The sequence below is a fragment of the Cebus imitator genome, unplaced genomic scaffold, assembly GCF_001604975.1.
Source record: "Cebus imitator isolate Cc_AM_T3 unplaced genomic scaffold, Cebus_imitator-1.0 Scaffold144, whole genome shotgun sequence".
Taxonomy (NCBI): Eukaryota; Metazoa; Chordata; class Mammalia; order Primates; family Cebidae; genus Cebus; species Cebus imitator.
In genome coordinates this window covers 1,362,767-1,384,962 of record NW_016107459.1, presented here as the reverse complement: position 1 = coordinate 1,384,962, position 22,196 = coordinate 1,362,767, and the positions used below count along the sequence as shown (strand labels likewise).

At 37.3% G+C, this 22,196-nt stretch overlaps 2 pseudogenes; one reads left to right on the top strand and one right to left on the bottom strand.

Annotated features, from left to right (window-relative positions):
* Positions 1–288: 288 nt before the first annotated feature.
* LOC119473279 lies at positions 289–370 on the bottom strand (annotated as a pseudogene).
* A 2,110-nt stretch (positions 371–2,480) lies between these two features.
* Positions 2,481–22,196, top strand: part of LOC108313826 — a 75,212-nt pseudogene continuing 55,496 nt past the window's right edge.

Below are 22,196 nucleotides of genomic sequence, written 5' to 3'. Positions count from 1 at the left end.
TTGCATGCTCAATTCACAATAGCAATGGTGTTTCTATGAGAATCTAATGCTGATGCTGATCCGAAAGGAGGTGAGCTCAGGCAGTAATGCTCCCTGGCCTCCACTTACCTCCTGCTGTGTGGCCTGGCTCTCCTAATAGGCCTCGGATTGGTATCCATTAGTGGCTAGGGGGTTGGGGTCCCCTGTTTTAGAGAACACATTCAAACCATAGCAAGCATTTTGGCTTTTATGTATATGGGTTAAAGCCAAAGATTTCAAACCTCTCTTTCCCGTTTTCTTTATTTTTTCATTTTTTTATTTTTTGCTCTACATGTTCAGAGTAACTTCTCTAGTAACAAACTATAGATATGATCCCTGAAAGTATAGTCTTTCCCATTTTCATATATCATCTACCTAAGTATTTAAAACTGTGTCTGTATTTCTATACATTCAAAGAGATAAATGATATTTTCAGTGTTTATATTCCCTAAGAGTACAAAGAAAAACAGGGAAGGAATAATAATAGGAGATACGGTGCAATTACCTTTGCTTACATAAGGAGAGGAGTGATGTTTATATGTGCCCATAGATCCCTAAATAAATACATTTTTAAATAAATGGTAAATAAATACAATCACAAATCAACTAAACAAAGCTTTTCTTTTTCCTTCAGACAGATTACTTCTTTTGGAGTCTGTCCAAGAATTCCAAGTGGGACTCACTACTTAATCTCTCTAAACTGCGAAATCCCTTGACATAAGAAAAACAATAGAACCTTATTGAAAGAGAAGTAATGTCCTATACGGTGGAAAGTAGCTATTTATTTGGCCAAACTTGATGAATTTTTAGTATAGAATTATTTGTTCTTCAAAATAACATTGCCAAGAATCTTTATTCCACTACTCACTACTCTTCTATTACACTACTCACTACTTTTCTCTATTTCCTCTGAAAGTTAAAAACAAGTTGTTAATGAAAGTCATACACACACACACACACACACACACACGAGGCAAAAGAAATACCTAACAGAAACTTTCTATATGCTCAGTTTTTTAAAATTAAATTTTATTTATTTATTTATTTATTTTTGAGACAAGGTTTTGCTCTGTTGCCCAGGCTGGAGTACAGTGGTACAATCTGGGCTGACTGCAGCCTCTACCTTTCAGGGTCAAGTAATCCTCCTCCACTGCAGCCTCCACCTTTCAGGATCAAGTAATCCTCCTGAGTAGCTGGGACTACAGGTGTGTGGCACCACGCCAGGCGAATTTTTGTCTTAAACTCCTGGGCTCAAGTGATCTGCCCATCTCAGCCTCCCAAAGTACTGGGATTAGAGGTGTGAGCCACTGCACCTGGCTGTGTTCTGTTTATTTCACGGCACTTTCTAGCCACTATAAGACAATATGATACAGCACCCAAACTTGAATGCAAGCCTCACGTCAGAAGTAGGATAATATGGCATATGAAATGAAAGAGAATAGGATTTATTGAGTGCCTGCTGTGTACCTAGCTCAGAGGGAAGCCCCTAGTTTTGTCACACAGTTTCAGCAAGCTCCCAAAACACTTTCTAGCTTGAGGAGTGGTCTGCATGGGCCACAGCCAGGAGAAAGAAGGATGAAAGCACATCTCCAAGCTAATCTCACACCAAATGAAAGTACTGCATAAGTACATTAGAGCTTAGCTTTAATAAGTCCTATTGTTACAAGAATTTTGACATGGATCCGTTGACAAGTCTCCAGATAGAACAGATATATGGATAAAATAGTCTGGTGTTTTTTATTAGGTTTTAAAACCTGTTACAAGTAATCTCCATGAATGCTCAGCTGTGTTACCTTTGCTTCCTTCCAGCACCATTGCGATTGCAATTTTAGGCAGATTTCATTATGCTTTAAACTTAAGGCAAAAGTTTACAACCCAGCTTTGGTGTGTCTGTTCTTGCTGTCCTAGCCCCTTTGTATCCAGGCATTTCAAAATATTTCATATCATGCATTGTATGTAAAGACGTGATTGTTAGAATTGAATTACTACCATATTTGTAGGAATTTATATTGTCTTCCTTGTTGAGAACCACTTGATTGTGTGAAACCTGAAAGCAACATCCAAATCAACACATTTTTTGTTAATCCCAAATCTTACAGATATTTTAAATGAAGTCCTAAATTCTTTTAAATTGTCTATATTTCAATGGAAACCATGAACAGAGTAACATTTTTTTTCCTTAATTAGTGGTTTTACTTGATTACTAGGTATCATCATGCCAAATAAATGATGGGGCCAGGACAATTAATTAAATTGTCACATAGCCCTGGGAGAGAGCTGGGATATCTTAAGAGTGCTTTTGAATCTCTATCTTATTTGCTTACACTGGAAAATGTAAAAAGTGGTTAAGATTTTTTTTAAGGATTATATGATGGATTCTTAAAGATGCAAATGGATTAAAAGGATCTATTAGCAATGATGTCTGAGGTTAAGAAAAGATCATCATTTACATCATGAAAAACATGAATAACCGATCAGAAAATACAGTTTTACCTTGTAATTTTGAAAAGGGCTTTGAAGGTATTTGTAGCTTTGGCAGCATTCCAGAACGAGCATATCAGAGTGATCCACTGGATCAGAGTGATCTTGCTTAATACAGAATGCTGCAGCCCTGAAGACTCATGAAAGCCATGCTATTGTCTGGAGCAACCAAACATGTGTTTAATATACATGGGCCCAGCCTTCCACTGGGAGACACTTGTCAGGATTTCCTTAGAAATGAGTTGTACTACCAGAAGGGTGGCTCACACCTGTAATCCCAGCACTTTGGGAGGCTAACGCGGGTGGATAACTTGATTCCAGGAGTTCGAGACCAGTCTGGCCAACGTAGCAAGACTTCATCTCTATTAAAAACACAAAATATTAGCTGGGTGTGGTGGCACGCACCGGTAGTCCCTGCTATTTGGAAGGCTGAGGTGAGAAGATCACATAAGCCCACAAGATCAAAATTGCAGTGAGCTATGATTTTACCACTGCATTCCAGTCTGGGTAACAGAGTGAGACCCTGTCTCAAAATAAATAAATAAATGAAATAAAAATAAACAAGAGAGAAAGAAATGAGTCATGCATCTAAAAAAAATACATCAAACAATACAAATATTAACAATATTTTCTTTTGTTTTTCTCTTTACCTACATCAAGACAAAGTTTCTCACACATAATTAAGCCCCCATTCTCCTGTGTTAGATTGTTGGCAATATTTTAAAAACCAGTGCTGGAGCTAGTCCAGTTATTTTTGGATAGCTATTTCTTTGTGCCTCTGATAGGGAAAAACAATGGATGTCTCCAAACATTTGACTAGTGGTTGTTAGTCATAATAAGGTCTAGAAGGATTACAGGAAAATGAATGGTAGGAAACACTTCATTAAACTATCTAAATACCTAGAGACACTCAAGTTTCATTCATTCGTTCAAAAAATATTTATTAAGCACCTGCTTTATGACGGACACTGTTTTGTTTATTTGTTTTGAGACAGGGTCTCACTCTGTCACCCAGGCTGCTGAAGTGTAGTGGTACGATCTTGGCTTACTGCAACCTCTGCCTCCCAAGCTCAAGTGATCCTCCCACCTTAGCCTCCTGAGTAGATGGGACCACAGACACATGCTACCATGCTCAAAGTGCTGGGACTATAGGGATGAGCCACCACACCCAACCCAAGCACTGTTTTAGGAACGTGACTATAGTGATTGAAAAAATGTCCTTGCCCTCAGGAAGTTAACATTTTGATGTGTATCACAGGCAATAAAACACGTACATACATTATTTTCCGGTGATGATAAATGTTAGAAAGATTGTTAAAGCGTGGTAAGGGGATCATGAGTAATGGTGTGATGGAATGAGATGACAGTTTAGGGCAAGAGCTTTCTGAGGAGGTGACATTTAAGCAGACTATTGAGTGATATAGGAGAGTGAGCCAGGCAAAAATTTGAGGAAGAGCATTTCAGACAGAATAAAGAGCAAAAAACAAACAAAAACTAAAAACTATCTTGAGAAGCAAATGTATTGAAGTTGTTTCTAGTATTGCATGGAGGCATGCTTTGCTAAAACGAACTAGAGAGAGAGAAGTTGGAAGTCAGAGAAGTAGACAAAAGCCAGTTGATGACAGGCTTTCAAGATTACGAAAAAGTCCTTGAATTTCACTCTAGTGCAAAGAAAAGTTATTAGAGGGTTTTTAACGGGAGCAGGACATAATTTCATATATGAAGGCTTTAAAAGGTAAAAGGGGAGTCAGACCAGTTAGGAGAGGGATGGTGGCTCTGATCTAGCTGTGGTAGCATCAGATATGGTAAGAAGCTGCAGAATACTGCAAATATGTTGGGGGTGGATTTGAAAAGAGTTGCTGATGGCTTAAATGTGGAGAGTAACTAAAACAGAAAGAAGAACCAGGGATGATCCCAACATTTTGGCCTTGAACATATGAATGAATGGGGTACCATTTACTGGATGTAGATAGCAGTCAAAGCAAATAAGTGAACAAAAGTTGCTAAGAGAAAAGTCGAGTGATGCTTGATGATATAAACATGTATTAAAAACTAGATATACGAAATCTCAAAATTTCAGGGGCTACAACATAAAGATCATATTTATACAAACTTCAGGAGACTTTAGTATTATTCCTGTTTCTAGAAGGGGGATAAGTGTGGGCAGAGATGCTTTAACTTTTCCTTTTTATACATTTCTGTGCCTGTTCAAGTTTTAAAAAGTTTTGTTCATGTGTCACTTTCACTTAAAAATGTTTTAAAATAGCAATGACAAGGTAATAAGAATTAATAGTTAAATGAGAGATGTTATATAAGCAGATAGGATTTTTATCTTGTTCATGAATTACTCATATTTTAAAAATTTAATATACCAATTACAAGGTAGTAAGAATTAATAAGTTAAATGCAAGATCCTATAAAAACAGAATGAAAAGTCAACTGGATTTACCTGCTTTACCAGTTTTAAAACTATCCAACCTCTAAACTCTTTCATGAGCCTTACAAGAAGACAGGTGTGTCTTCAGAGCTCCCTTCTAACTGCATATTTGACATAAACTCCGACTTGTTCCTTAGTTCAAAGTTTGCTTTCTTTTCCCAGCTATGCCTTACACAGCTCCACTTGTAGTATGATACGCCCTGCCTCAGGTTCTAAAATGGTTTATACACATCTCTCTCAAAAGCATTTGTCATCTGTCCCTAATCCAGTGACTGCTTCAGACCCAAACCAGTTGGCTTTGATTAGCTCAATGAGGCCTGTTTGTTTGCCCTTTGGAACTAGGTAGCAAATACAAGGGTATTTCAACTTGCCATATTACCTGATGCCTTCAACATGAAATCAGCACAGTGGCTGTAATGAAGTCACTCTTTCTGTTTAGATAAGAGAGTCGCCAAAGCTCTCAGGGACATTTTCACAGATTCCTATAGAGAAGGGATTAGGGTCTCTATTAATATACTCAGTCCTGGGATTCCTGGAACTTGGGCTATTCTACTGATTTTTTTCCTTCACATTCTTCCCAGTCAGTTACCCTTCCTCTCCCCACACTGGGGTCTTATTTCAAGGGTGTTTACTAGCTCACTTATAATGTCAACTTGCTATTTTTAAAGATGTGATTATCAAATCATTAATTCATTTTAATGTCAGCTTTATTAAAGGGTAATTTTAAATGTACAATTCAGTGAGTCTCCACAAATGTATACAGCTGTGTAACTCCCATCACAGTCAAGAAACAGAACAATTCCATCACCCCAAAGAGTTTCTTCATGGTCCCTTTGTAGTTAATCCTCTCTCCCTGAACCACACACACCCAGATTCTGGCAACTACTGATCTGTTTGTTGCTGTAGTTTTGCTTTTCTACGACTTCATGTACATGTAATTACACAGAGTTTTGTGGATGTCTCCTTTACCTTCACATAATAATTTTGAGATTCATCCCTGTCTTGTGTGTATATGCAGTTTGTTCCTTTTTATTGCTGTATAGTATTTCATTGTACAGCTATCCCACATTTTGTTCATTCATTCGCCAGTTGATTGAGATTTGTTTATAGTTTACATAAATTTGCTTACGAGTTTTTGTGTGGACATACGTTTTATTTCGTTTGAGCAAATACCAAGAAATAGGAATGCTGGGTTGGGTTTAAATCTACCATCTTATTATTTATTTTCTCTTTCTCCCATCTGTTCTTGCTCTTTTTTTTTTTTTTTTTTTTTTTTTTTTTTTTTTTTTTTTTTTTTTTTTTTTTTTTTTTTTTTTTTTTTTTTTTTTTTTTTTTTTAGTATTTAATTTTGTATCCACTATTAGCTTATTCACTTTAGCTCTTTGTTTTATTTTTTCTTGGTTTCTCCAAGGATCTACAATATACTTTTTTTGAGACAAAGTCTTGCTCTGCTGCCCAGGAGTGCAGTGGTGAGATCATGGCTCACTGCAACCTCAACCTCCTGGACTCAGGCTGTCCTTCCACCTCAGCTTCTGAGTAGCTGGGACTACTGGTGCGCACAACCACACCTGGCTAATTTTTTATTTTTTTCTAGAGACAGGGTCTCACTTTGTTGCCTAGGCTGGTCTTCAACTCATGGGCTCAAGCAATCCTTCCAACTCTGACTCCCGAAGTGCTGGGATTATAGGCATAAGCTACTACACAGTATTCATTCAAATAATGTAATATTGTTTCATACATAATATAAAAAATGATACTCCTGCATTTCGCATCTTCTTTTGTGATACTTTTGTCCTGTGCAATACTTTACATATATTATAAACACTACATGAATCATTATTATTTTTACTTTAATCAATCATTTTAAATTAGATTTAAAATAATTTCCAGCCAGGCTTGGTGGCATGCATCTGTAATCACAGCTACTCAGGGGGCAAGAGTGGAGGATTGCTTGAGCCCAGGAGTTTGAGATCAGCCTGGGCAATATAGTGAGACCCCCATCTCAAAAAATATGTAGTAATATCCCATTATTTTAACCATTTCTAGGAGCAGGAAGGCATTATTCTTTGTGGAGAACCAAATTTCTATCTGGTATCATTTTCTTCTTGCCTGATAAACTTCTAACTTTTTTTATGAGGTGGGTCTGCTGGAGGTAAGATGGCTTGATTTTTATTTGCCTAAAAACATCTTTATTTCTTCTCCATTATTTTTCTTTAAAGAGNTTTTTTTTTTTTTTTTTTTTTTTTTTTTTTTTTTTTGGTCCTATTTTCCTGCATTCTTCTGGTTTAATTATATTTAGTATTTAATTTTGTATCCACTATTAGCTTATTCACTTTAGCTCTTTGTTTTATTTTTTTCTTGGTTTCTCCAAGGATCTACAATATACTTTTTTTGAGACAAAGTCTTGCTCTGCTGCCCAGGAGTGCAGTGGTGAGATCATGGCTCACTGCAACCTCAACCTCCTGGACTCAGGCTGTCCTTCCACCTCAGCTTCTGAGTAGCTGGGACTACTGGTGCGCACAACCACACCTGGCTAATTTTTTATTTTTTTCTAGAGACAGGGTCTCACTTTGTTGCCTAGGCTGGTCTTCAACTCATGGGCTCAAGCAATCCTTCCAACTCTGACTCCCGAAGTGCTGGGATTATAGGCATAAGCTACTACACAGTATTCATTCAAATAATGTAATATTGCTTCATACATAATATAAAAAATGATACTCCTGCATTTCACATCTTCTTTTGTGATACTTTTGTCCTGTGCAATACTTTACATATATTATAAACACTACATGAATCATTATTATTTTTACTTTAATCAATCATTTTAAATTAGATTTAAAATAATTTCCAGCCAGGCTTGGTGGCATGCATCTGTAATCACAGCTACTCAGGGGGCAAGAGTGGAGGATTGCTTGAGCCCAGGAGTTTGAGATCAGCCTGGGCAATATAGTGAGACCCCCATCTCAAAAAATATGTAGTAATATCCCATTATTTTAACCATTTCTAGGAGCAGGAAGGCATTATTCTTTGTGGAGAACCAAATTTCTATCTGGTATCATTTTCTTCTTGCCTGATAAACTTCTAACTTTTTTTATGAGGTGGGTCTGCTGGAGGTAAGATGGCTTGATTTTTATTTGCCTAAAAACGTCTTTATATCTTCTCCATTATTTTTCTTTAAAGAGCCAGTGTCTCACTTTATGTTCAGGCTGGACTCACACTCCTGGGTTCAAGGAATCCTCCAACTTCAGTCCCACAAGAAACACAGGTGTGTTCCGCTATGTCTGGCTCATCTTCATTTTTGAAAGATATTTTCACTCATTATCAGTCTTAGGTTGGCGGGTTTTATTTTTTATTTATTTATTTTTTGTGATTGTTTTTTTCCTTTTCAGTACAGTACCTTAAGGATGCTGTTCCATGTCTTCTGGCTTGTATAGTTTCTGACAAGAAGTCTGTTGTTATCCTTATCTTTGTACCCCTGTATTTTTTTTCACTCAGGTTGCCTTTAAGATTTTTGTCTTCATCAATAGTTTTCAGCAATAATTTATTTATTTAAGTTTAGATTCATGGGGTACATGTGCAGATCTGTTCAAGTGTATGTTGTGTGATGCTGAGGATTGGGCTTCTATGATTCCAACACCGAAATAATAAGCATAGTATCCATTAGGAAGTTTTTCAATCCTTTCTCCCTCCCTGGCTCCCTGCTTTGGAGTCCCCAGTGTCTGTCATTCCCATCCTCATGTCTGTTGTACCCAGTGAGAAGTTCCTGCTTATAAGTGAGAATATGCAATATTTTGTTTTTGTTTCTGTGTTAATTCACTTAGGATAATCCATTCTACTGCAAATAATATTATTTTGCCCTTTTATGGCTGTGTAGTATGCTGTAGTGTATGTCTATGATATATTCTTTATCCAGTCTATCATTGATGGGCATCTAGGTTGATTCCCATCATTGCTATCATAAATAGTGCTGCAATGAATACACAACGACAGGTATCTTTTTGATAGACTAGTTTATTTTCCTTTGGATATATACCCAGCAATAGGATTGCTGAGCCAAATGGTAGTTCTAATTTTAGTCCTTTGAGAAACATCTAAACTGTTTTCCATAGAGATTTAAGTAACTTACACTCTCACCAATAGTGTATAAGCATTCCCTTTTCTCCACGTCCATGCCAACATTTAGTGTTTTTTGACTTTTTAATAATAGCCATTCTGAATGGTGTGAGATGATGTCTCATTGTGGTTTTAATTTGCACTTATTGGATGATTAATGATGTTCAGCACTTTGCATGTTTGTTGGCTGCTTGTATGTCTTCTTTTGAGAATTGTCTGTTCATGTCCTTTACCCAGTTTTTTTCTTTTTTTTTAGATGGAGTCTTGCTCTGTCACCCAGGCTGGAGTACAGTGGCACATCCTTGGCTCACTGCAACCTCCATCACCTGTGTTCAAGCAATTCTCCTGCCTCAGCCTCCTGATTAGCTGGGACTATAGGTGTGCACCACCATGCCCAGCTAATTTTTATATTTTTTAGTAGGCGTGAGGTTTCACCATGTTGGCCAGGCTGGCCTCAAATTCCTGGCCTCAAGCGATCTACCCGCTTCAGCCTCCCAAAGTGCTGGGATTACAGGTATGAGCCACTGTGCTTGGCCCTTTGTCTCATTTGTAATGGAGTTTTTTTTTTTTCTTTCTTGTTGGTTTGTTTAAGTTCCTTATTGATTCTGGATATTAGTCCTATGTCAAATACGTGCTTTGCAAATATTTTCTCCCATTCTGTAGGCTGTGTGTTTACTCTGTTGATAGCTTCTTTTGCTGTGTATATGTTATTCTTTTATTTCAAGACAGGGTCTCACTTTGTTGTCCAGGCTGGAGTGCAGTGGTGAGGTGATGGCTCACTGCAGCCTCGAGCTCCTAGTTGCAAGTGATCTTTTCACCTCAGCCCCCTGAGAAGTTGGGACTACAGGTGCATGCCACCATGCTTGGCTAATTTAAAATTTTTTTGTAGAAAGGGTCTCATTATGTTGCCTAGGCTGGTCTTGAACTCCTGGCCTCAAGTGATCCTCCTGCTTTGGCCTCCCAAAATGCTGGGATTAGAGGTGTGGGCCACCATGCCAGGTCTGCATATATTCTTTAGTTTAATTAGGTCCCAATTGTCAATTTTTGTTTTGTTGCATTTGCTTTTGGGGTCATGATAAAAAATTCTTTGCTCAGACTGATGTCCAGAAGAGTATTTTCTAGGTTTTCTTCTAAAATTTTTATACTTTAAGGTCTTACATTTAAGTCTTTAAACCATCTTGAGTTAATTTTTGTATATGGAGAAAGACAGGGGTTCAGTTTTGTTTTTCTGTTTATGGCTAGCCAGTTTCCCCAGTACTATTTTGTGAATAGGGTGCCTTTTCTGCATTGTTTATTTTTGTCAAATCTGTTGAAGATCAGTTGGCTGTAGGTGTGTGGCTTTATTTCTGGATTTTCTATTGTGTTCCATTGATCTATGTGTCTATTGTTGTACTAGTGCCATGCTTTTTAGTTATTATAGCTTTGTGGTGTAATTCGAAGAGGGGCAATGTGATGCCTCCAGGTCTGTTCTTTTTGCTTAGAATTACTTTGGCTATTCAGACTCTTTTTTGTTTCCATATGAACTTTAGGAGTATTTTTTTCTACTTCTGTGAAAAATGACACTGGTATTTTGATAGGAATTGCATTGAATTTGTAGCCTGCTTTGTGGAATATGGACATTTTAATATTGATTTTTTTCAATCCATTAGCATCAGATGTTTGTGTCATCTGTGATTTCTTTCATCAGTGTTTTGTAGTTCTCCTTGTAGAGATCTTTCATCTCCTTGGTTAGACATATTTCTATGTATTTTATTTCTTGTGTGTGACTATTGCAAATGGGATTGTATTCATGATTTGGCTGTTAACTTGAATATTATTGCTGTATAAAATGCTAATGACCTTTTACATTGATTTTGTATCTTGAAACTTTACTAAAGTTGTTTATCAAGTCTAGGAGCCTTTTAAAGAAGTCTTTAGGGTTTTCTAAGTATAGAATCATATCCTCAGTGAAGAGAGATAATTTGACTTCTTCTTTTCCAATTTGGATCTTTTCTTTTTCCTTTTGCCTGATTGCTTTGGCCAGGACTTCCAGTACTAGGTTGAACGGGAAATCCTTGTCTTGTTCCAGTTCTTAGGGCAAATGCTTCCAGCTTTCACCAACTAAGTATGATGTTGGCTGTGCATTTGAACTGGGTTTGAATAACAAGACCCATATGTCTTGTTATTTTGAGGTATGTTCCTTTCATGCCTAGTTTGTTATTATCATGAAGAGATATTGAATTTTATTGAATACTTTTTCTGCATCAGTTGAGATGATCATATGTTTTTGTTTTTTATTTCTGTTGATATTGCAAATCACATTGATTTGTATATGTTGAAACAACTTTGTATGACAAGAATAAAGCCCACTTGATTGTGGTGATTTAACGTTTTGGTGTGCTGCTGTATTTGCTTTGCTAGTATTTTGTTGAGGATATTTGAATCTGTGTTCAGCAGGGATTTTGGGCTGTAGTTTTCTCTTTTGTTGTGTCTTTGCCACATTTTGGTATTGACTAGGTTTGCAGAATGAGTTAGGGAGGAATTCCTTTTTTAAATTTTTTTTTGATATGGAGTCTCGCTGTCACCAGGCTGGTGTACAGAGGCGCAATCTCAGCTCACCACAACCTCTGCCTCCCAGGACAAGTGATTCTCCTGTCTCAGGCTCCTGAGTAGCTGGGACTATAGGTGCATGCCACTAGGCTCAGCTATTTTTTTTTGTGTGTGTGTGTGTATTTTTTTAGTAGAGACAGGGTTTCACCCTATTAGCCAGGATGGTCTCAATCTCCTGTACTTGTGATCCACCTGCCTCGGCCTCCTAAAGTGCTGGGATTACAGGTGTGAGCTGCTTCGCCCGGCCAGGAGTAACTCTTCTTCCTCAATTTTTTTGGAATAGTTTTAGTAGGACTAATATCAGCTGTTTTTTGTATATTTGGTAGAATTTGCCTATGAATCCATCTGGCCCAGGGCTTTTTTTGATTGGCTGGTTTTTTGTTACTGATTCAATTTTGGAACTCAGGATTAGTCTCTTCAGGATTTCAATTTCTTCCTTTTTCAATCTTGAGAGGTAGCGTGTTTCCAGGAATTTATCCATTTCCTCTAGATTTTTTAGTTTGTGGGCATAGAGGTATTCATAATAGTCTCTGAGGATGTTTTATATTTCTGTGGGATTGGTTGTGATGTCACATTTGTTGTATTTGATTCAGCAATGCATTTATGAGGTGCTTTGGAGTGGTTTTATCTTTATTTTGCTTGGGGTGTGTTTATATTTTCTTTTTCATAGATTTATATTTTTCATTAAATTTGGAAACATTTCAGCCAGTGTTTCTACAGATAGTTTTTCTGTGCTTCTCTTCCCATCTGGGACCCACCTAAATGTATGTTAGAATGCTTGATACTGGCCTTGATGTCATGATGCTCTGTTCATTTTTTTCTAATTTTTTAAAATCAGTTTTTCATTTTGGATAGTTTTTATTGCTGTGTCTTCAAGTTAATGGATCTTTTTTGCAGTGTGTAATCTACAGTTAATCACATCCAGTGCATTTTTAATTTCAGATATTGTGTTTGTAATCTCCGGAGTTTTGTTTGAATCTTTTTTGTTTCTTCTATTTCACTCTGCATCATATTCTTGTTTTCCTTCATCTTCCTGAGTAGATAGACCATATAGCAGCTCCTTTAATGTCCTTATCTCCTAATACTATTATGTCTGTAATTTCTAGGTCTGTTTGTATTGATTGAGTGTTTTTTTGGCTATGGGTCATGTTTTCCTGCTTCTTTGTAAGCCTAGCAAATTTTGTTTGGCTGCTGAAGATTATAAATTTTACACCATTGGGTGCTATCTTTTGTTGTACTCCTGTAAATCGTATAGAAATTTGAGAACACTTAAGTTACTTGGAAGTAGTTTGATTCTTTCAAGCTTGCTTTTAACTTTGTTAAGATACATACAGAGCAGCCTTTATTCTAAGTTATCTCCACTATTAAGGTGATCTCTTCCTGAGGATTCTGCTAAATGACTGTGTAACGAAAGGTTTTTTCTCTTTGGCTGTTGGGAACACAAACTATTTCTAGCTTGGTGAGAACCCCAGGAATTGTTTGGCTTACTGTTTCCTGATATTTTTTCCCCAAGATGTGTATCAGTATTTTCTTCGCATACATGTGCAGATCAGTTATCAGCCAGAAGTTCAGGAAAGCCTTCTTCCGATCTCTGATGCCTGCTCTTCCTCTGTATAGCTGACTCCCACCTTATAAAATTAACTGCTTTAGCTTCCCAGAACTCTGATCTCTGCCTCCTCAATGCATTGATCTCTCTGGGTTCTGTTTCGGTTTCACTTCCCTGTGCTGTGGTTTTGGAAAATGCCTCCAGACATTAAGATGGGGCAGTAATAAACCTTGCCCTTTAGTTTTTCTTTCATCAGGGATAGCAGTGCTACATTGCTAGTTATTCAGTGTCTGAAAAGGCATAATTTTATATACACCATCCAGTTTTAGCTGTTTAAAATGGAAGACAAATTTGGCCACTGATATTTCACCATAGTGGAAGTATAAGTCCCATTAATACTGATATTGCTATAATACTTCAATATATTTAGAAGTAACATATTTACAAGTCATGTGGAAAAGAAAAAGCCTGCAATAATCAAAACACAAAACAGTTCTTTATACTATCCATGCCACTCTGACAAACGCAAATACACAAACATGTACACATATTGGCCCTTATGCATTTTATGGTATCAAAATAACTATTTGTGGGTCCCTCTCGGTAACTAAAAAGTAGAAGTTAAAGACTAAAAGGAAAGAATTAACAAAAATGAGAAAAGAAAAAAATTAAAGATAATAGTTTCTTAACTCTTCAAGTGGTCAACAATTTTTTAATATGACCAAATTGCAGTTTTTACTTCAGTAGTTCTAAACATCAGGACACCATGTCATAGCATCAAATTTGATCCCCCTAACCCCCTTTTCTTGGTCACATAGTGTCTAAGTTCATTCTTACTTCTATAACAAAATGCCTTAGACTGAGTAGTTTACACATAATAGAAGGTTATTTCTTATAGTTCTGGAGACTGGGAAGTCCAAGACCAAGGGTGCAGCAGATTCTGCATCTGGAGATGGCTTGTACCTTCTTGTGTGTCCTCTCATAGTGGAAGGGGCAGAAGGGACAAACAGCTTCCTCAGATCTCTTTTATAAGGTCTCTAATCCCATTCATCACTTTATCAACTTTAGGAGGCCCTATCTTTTAATACTATCATATCAGTGATAAAGTTTCAACATAGAATTTTAGGCACATTCAGACCATAGCAAATAACTAGATTGTTTGTCAGCCTCCTTTGGCGTTAGGTGGGTTGATGCAACTAAATTTTTACCAATAGAAATAGGCAAAAGAGATGAGTGACACTACCAAGCCTGCCCCATAAAAACTTCTAATTCACAATCCACTGCACTTTCAGTTTTTACTGAAACTGTTTTGACACCCTTGAAAATCACATATTGAAGATGACAAAGCCATGATAAGGAAAAAACCGAAAGACCGCTTGTGCTAATGCTGCACACTTATCAGAAATTCCTGTTTTGAATGTGAGGAAGAAATTAAAAGTAAAAAACCTTATGTTAAAACCACTGCTTTGGGGGAATTTGGTACCTTAGTGAATAGTATTAATACTTCAACACACTGGTCCTTCCTCCCAAACTCCTAGTACTTTTTCAACCACTGACACAAATGAGACATATTTAAAAACGAAAAAGATTTGTATCTTTTCTTTCATTTTTGTTTCTTTATGAGACAGATGCTGTCAACATTTAATGTGATAAGGCAGCGCAGGGCAAAGTTGTAGGCATGGGCATGAGAGTTAATCAGACCTTGGTTTGAGTCCCTGACTGACCACATACTAACAGAGTGTCCAAAATATAGTTTTCTTATCTGTACAGATTATTAATTCTTATATTAGAAGTTTGTATAAGGCTTGTATAAGATACCACATAAAGTACTTTGCTTAGCTCCTGACCCAATAGATTTGAATAACAGCAAGTACTATTACTTGATATCCTACATATATTGATGATGTAATCCATTTAACAGTTTTAAAAGCATCCTATTGCACTTCCAATGCAATATCTCTGAAAAGTAATGGTAGTTTTAACATTTTTTATTAATAATTTCTTCCTGAAGATATACCAGAATATTTTCTACACAGATTACGTTAGTACATTTTAGATAACCTGTTAATAAAGTAAAAAATATATATATTTTTCATACAAATTTGTCAATTTTAAAACAAAAAGGAAAACTCAGAGGAGGTATTCATAGTCCTGTGTTTTGCAATCTGACTTGTAGTTCAATGCAGAGGATTACTGAGGCCCCAACGACCCACATAATCTTGTCAGATAATAGATAACCAGAGTGAGGAAATGTTCTGTGTTTTCACCTTTAGGCTATAACTCTATTAGTAGGTCTTATCTTACAAATTGTCAGAGTGGCTAGTTATTTAGGTTAAAGTCCTATGGAATGTTGGAAAACTTCAGATTATAGTCAAACTATGCTAGTAATTTTTCCAAACTATTTCTTGAATTGAGCTTCGCATGACTCTGAGTCTAGACCTCCATGCCTGCATTGAAAAAGGATTTTTAAAATAGTCAAGCATATCTTTCTGTTCCTGTTAATCACGAAGTAAAATGCTAGTTTCATTTTCAATACCAGAACCATTCCTCTGTGACTGGAGAAGGTATCCAATCCTAGGCTAATGAGCTAGACATTAGAAGGATTATTTCAACCTCTTCCCCTTATAGACTCCACTCTGCACAGAACAACCTGAAAGAAAACTACAGCTGTATTCTTAGCACACGTACATGCACCTCTATGTTTTTACATGTTGCTATAAAGTTTTTATCTAGCTATTATTTGGGCCTTGCAAATGAAAAACAACTTAGTTACAAAAGTTGTAAAGGTGAATATAAGTTTTAATTTTTAAAAAGACAAAGTTGAGAGTAATTAGAGCTAATGAGGTTCCAGTTTATAAATATTATTGTGTTAGAGGAATAACAGCTTTAGGAAAGCATAAACATATTAGAAATTATTAAAAAAAAAACAAATCGCCCCAGAAACAAAATTCTGATTTGGAAAATACATGCTCTGAAGCAAAGCATACATTTTGGATGTGGCTTTTGGGGTAGTGGTAGGGGGCGGGTAGGGAAGTTGGGAGTGGGTGGAGAGAGGGAGAAAGAATAGGAATGAATTATAAAGGGACTGCATCTTGAAAATCTGTGACTGAAGAAAAGTAGGAGCATGCTAAGATTATATGGTTGATATTGAACATAATATCATTATGACTCTCATGTGAAGAGACTGAAATACTAAAGTAATCAACTAATGATTCTGGAAATATGTGTAATTTGTATGCTTTTGTGGTACATAATAATTAGCAAGGCTGAATAAGAGTGTACTCTCATTTATGTAGATATTCCCCTCCCCCAAATAATTGTGGGAATTATTAGAAAAACTTAGCAGTTAAATAGAAGACATTTAGTTTTCACGGTTACAATTTTTTATTAGACTAGCTATCTATGTTTAACTATTAGTTATATGTGTTTATAATTTTATAAAGAAGTTCAGAAAGGTGAATATAAGTTTTAAAAACCACAAATCCATCGTGGGTCCAACCAACAGTACAGAATGTTACTGTTTAGTGGCATGGAAACAGAAAACTTTTTCTTTCTACTTTTTCAGGTATGACAATGACTAAACAATTCTATTGACTAACTCTAATTGTTTTAATTTCTACTTTATACTGCCAAGCAATGCTTTTGCTTTGAATTCCTGTTATTGGGGGAGGGGTTCTAAATGTTGCAAAATCTAAGACAAGGCTTTAATCTGATTTAACTTTTAAAAAGACAAAGATGAGAGTAATTAGAGCTAATGAGGTTCTAGCTTATAAATATTATTGTGTTAGAGGAATAACAGCTTTAGGAAAACATAAACGCATTAGTTTATATTCCCAAGGAGTTCTATTTTGTATTTTTATTTTTTGAGACAATGTCTTGCTCTGTTGCCCAAGCTGGAATGCAGTGACTGGATCATAGCTCACTGTGACCTCAAACTCTCAGGTTCAAGTAATCCTCCAGCCTTGGGCTTCCAAAGTGCTGGGATTAGCAGGCATGATCCACGGTGCCCAAACTAATTTTTTGATTCAGATTTATCTATTCTTCATGTCCAAACAGCAATCTTTAAGAGGCCATAAAGTAAAGGCAATAACTAGTCTTTTATCTAAATTAGACTTCAGAATGCTAACAATGAAAGAATAAGTTTCATGTCAAAACTTCTCATCAATGGCAGGGAACCAATATCTTGAAATAACTATAAAAGGAATTAAATCACAAGTTACTCAAATTACAATGCTGTTTCAAATATACTTGATCAATTAGGTATATGAATGCACATCTCCCAAGTGTAAAATTTTTAATTTGAAACCATCATTCTCAGCAAACTGACAGAAGAGCAGAAGATCAAACACCGCATGTTCTCACTCATAGGCGGGTGTTGAACAATGGGAACACACGGACACAGGGAGGGGAGCACTACACACTGGGGTCAGTTGCGGGGAAATAGGGGCGGGATGGTGGGGGGTGGGGAGCTGGGGAGAGACAGCAAGGGGAGAGATGCCAGATATAGGTGATGGGGAGGAAGGCAGCAAATCACACTGCCACGTGTGTACCTATGCAACAATCTTGCATGTTCTTCACATGTACCTCAAAACCTAAAATGCAATAAAATAAATAAATGGGTAAAAAAAAAAAAAGAAAAATCAAAAGTTCATATGGCAATCAAACGTACAAATAAAAACTGCAAAAGTATGTGGGAATACTTGAGACTTGTTTAAGAAAATAAAACTGAATGCAATATTTCCATTTGAGACTAAGAGCAAAATCAAGGTATAGGCAAACAGATTAAGTATTTTAGAGACAGAATATTATGAATAGTGAAAAAATAACCTTTTCCATTAAAATGGACTACTATTAAGAGCTAAAAATCCTCAATTATTTCCACACTTTAGTAGACTTAAGCTGATCACAATAGATCAGTATTAAAACTACACTTCTAAAATGTTAATTATGTGACTAAATTAACATATGAGTATCAGTTGCTGAGCTCCTAAGTGTTTAAGCTGATCACTTGAAAATTGAAGTTTAAGGTCATTTTTCATGTGAACATCTAAGACCTGTAACTTAGAACAGTGAGATATAGTATAAGGTACTATAAATAATGTCTCTAAGGGGATAATAATGAAATAGAGTTCAAGAATCTGAAAAAATAACCTCTATTCCCCATGGCCTACATAGATGAGGTATCGTATTAGGGTTCTCCAAAGAAACAGAACCAATAGAATATATGTGTATATAGAAAGAGACTTATTATAAGGAGTTGCTCCACAAAATTATGGAGGCTGACAAGTCCCAAGATCTGCAGAATGAGATGGAAACCTGGAGACCCAGGAGAGTTGATGTTGTAGTTGTTCAAGTCCAAAAGCCTGAGGACCAAAAAAGCTGATGGTATCATCCAGTCTGAAGACTGAGGGGCTGGAGAAGCAGAAAGAACTGATGTTTCAGTTTGAAGATCAGCAGGCAGAAAACTTTCCTACTAAGGGGAGGGTCGGTCTTTCCTTATATTCAACTGATTGGATGAGGCCCACTCACATTAGGGAGGTAATTTGCCTTATACAATCTACTGATTTAAACTAATCTCCCCAAAAACATCCTGACAAACACACCCAGAGTAATGTCTAATCAAATATCTGGGTAACCTGTGGCCCCGTCAAGTTGACACATAAAATCAGCCATAGCAAGTATGATGACTGGTGAAATGGATAACACTTTCTCCACTCAGATGTCCTCTGCATTGAAGCAGTAGCACAGTGGGGCTGGGGGTGGGGAGGAAGTTACAACATGGCCTAAGTTGTCAAACTGCCTGTGTTTGAATCCTGTCTCCTTAACTTATTCCTGGTGATCTTGTCAAGTTTTTGCCATGTGCTTTTGACTCTTGATTAGTAAATTATGGATAATAATGGGTCCTACCTCATATTGTTATCAATGTTGTGAAGAGTAAATGAGGCATTACATATAAAGCACCTAGAAGAATAACTAGCACATAGTATGGATTCCCTAATAATGGATTATAGTACATAAAATTCATTGAAATCACATTCTTTTCAAAAATCATTGCTTCACATATTCTCCTGTTTTTAAAAGTCATTGCTTCAAAATAACAACAACCATATATGACAAATCCGTAGCCAATATCCTACTGGATGGGGAAAAGTTGAAAGCACTCCCTCTAAGAACCAAAATAAGATGAGAATGTTGACTCTCACCACTCCTATTCAACACAGTACTGAAAGTCCTAGCCAGAGCAACAGGCAAGAGAGAGAAATAAATAATATCCAAATTAGAAAAGAGGAAGTCAAATTATATGTTTGCTGATAACATGACTGTATACCTAGAAAACCCTAAAGACTGCTCCAAAAGACTCCTAGACTTTATATATGACACCAACGAAGTTTCAGGATACAAAAACAATGTCTAAAAATCAGCAGCATTTGTATACACTAATAACTTTCAACCTGAGAATGAAATGAATAACTCAATCCCATTTACACTGAACACACACACACACACACACACACACACACACACACACAAAATAAAATACTTAGGAATACATTTAACCAAGGAGGTGAAAGATCTCTACAAGAAGAACTACAAAATTCTGATAAAAGAAATCATAGATGTCACAAACAAATAGAAACACATCCCATGCTCGCGCATTGGAAGAATCAATATTGTTAAAATGACCATAATGCTCAAAGCAATGTGAAGAGTCAATGAAATCCCTAACAAAATACCAATGTCACTGTTCACAGAATTAGAAAAAGCAATCCTAAAGCTTATGAAGAACCAAAGAAGGGCCTGAATAGCCAAAGCAATCCTGAGCAAAAAGAACAAAACTGGAAGCATCACATTGCCCCTCTTCAAACTATACTACAAGGCTATAATTACTACAACAGCATGGTATTGGTATAAAAATAGACCTATAGATCAATGAAACAAAATAGAGAACACAGAAATAAAGCCACTTACCTACAACCAACTGATCTTTGACAAAGTCATCAAAAATAAACAATGGGGACATGACACCCTATTCAATAAATGCTGTTAGGAAAATTGGCTAGCCATATGCAGAAGAATAAAATTGGATACTTATCTCTCACCATATGCAAAAATTAACTCAAGATGGATTAAAAAGTTAAATGTAAGACCCAAAAGTATATAAATCCTAGAAGAAAACCTAGAAAAATCTCTTGTGGACATTGGTCTAGGGAAAGAATCTATGATGAAAATCCCCAAAATCTATGATGAAACAAAAACAAGAATAGATGAATGGGACTTAAACCAAAAGCTTTTGCATAGCAAAAGAAATAATCGGGAGGGATGCAAGATGGTCGATTAGGAGCAGCTCAGGATTGCAGCTCCCAGTGAAAGTGTGGAGGGTGAGTGGACGCCACATTTCCAGATGGATTTTTATTTTCCACAGACCAGGAGATTCCCAGGCGGAGGAGTCCCATGGGTCACCAGCACGGCTGGTTTGGCCGGCATGGCTGTTTTCACCAGCATGGCTGTTTTGGCAGGCACAGTGGTTCTCCATACAAAATACATGGGTCTGGGTGCTATTTTAGCTGGCAACTGGAGTTCCTGGAAGTCAGAGTCACCCATTCATCTGATTAAAAAGGGGACTGAAACAGGGAGCCAGGCCAGGAGATTCCTGGGCAAAAAAGCACCACGAATCTCAGTACCGCTGTTTCAGCCAGCACAGTGGGTTGCCTCATGGGAAATTACATAGATCCTGGTGCCTTTTCAACAAGCAACTGGAACACCTAGGTGACAGTCGACCATTCAACTGAAAAAAAAAAAAATGTCTCTGAGGCATGGAGCCAAGTGATCAGGCTCAGTTGGTCCAACCCCCACAAAAAGCAGCAATCAGAAACACTCTGGATTGAGAGTTTCACAGCAAGCACAGCTGAACCCGGGATGGTTCAGCTTTGTGGGGAAGGGGCATTTGCCATTACCGAGGCAGTCCACCACTACAGAGGTAGTTTGCCATTGCTGAGGCAGCCCACCATTGCAGAGAGAGTCCGCCATTATAGAGGTGGGCTGCCATTGCTGAGACAGTTCTAACTATACTCATATAAACAGGACTGCAGGAAAGTTCACACAGGAGCTGGGCGGAGCCCACAGCAGCTCAGCAAAGCCTCTGCAGGCAGACAGTGACTAGGCTGCCTCCTCATTGGGCAGGGCAGCCCTGAGAAAAGGGAACAGCACAACAGAAACTAATAAATAGAGCCCTAACTCCCTGAAGCAGAGCACCTGGGGGGAAAAAAGGGGCGGGGTATGAGTTCTGCTGCAGCAGACTTAAACGTACCCAGCCAGCAGCTCTGAATGAACAATGGAGCTCACAGATCAGCACTTGAGCTCCAATAAAGGAAAGACTGTCTCCTCAAGCAGCTCCCTGAACCACGTATATTCAGAGTCACCTCATAAAGGAGAGGTCAGACTAACATCTGGTGGGTATCCTTCTGGGACAAAGATAGCAGAAGAAGAAACGGGCAGCAACACTTACTGTTCTGCAGCTGCTGCAGATGATCCCCAGGCAAGCAGGGCCTGGAGTGGACTTCAGTAGACCTACAGCAGAGGGGCCAGACTGTTAGAAGGAAAACTAAGAAACAGAAAGAAATAACTTCGTCATCAACAAACTGGACGTCCACTCAGAGACCCAATCTGAAAGTTAACAACTACAAAGATGACAGGTGGATAAATCCAAAAAGATGGGAAGAAACCAGTACAAAAATGATGAACACACCCAAAACCAGAATGCCTCTCCTCCTACAAGGGATCACGACTCCTCACCAGAAAGGGAACAAGGCTGAATGGAGAATGAGTGTCATGGAATTGACAGAATCAGGCTTTAGAAGGTGGGTAATAAGAAACTTCTGTGAGCTAAAAGAACATGTTCTGACCCAATGCAAAGAAAGTAAGAATGTTAAAAAAAGATTTGACGAAATGCTAACGAGAATAAACAACTTAGAGAGGAATATAAGTGAATTGATGGAGCTGAAAAACACAACA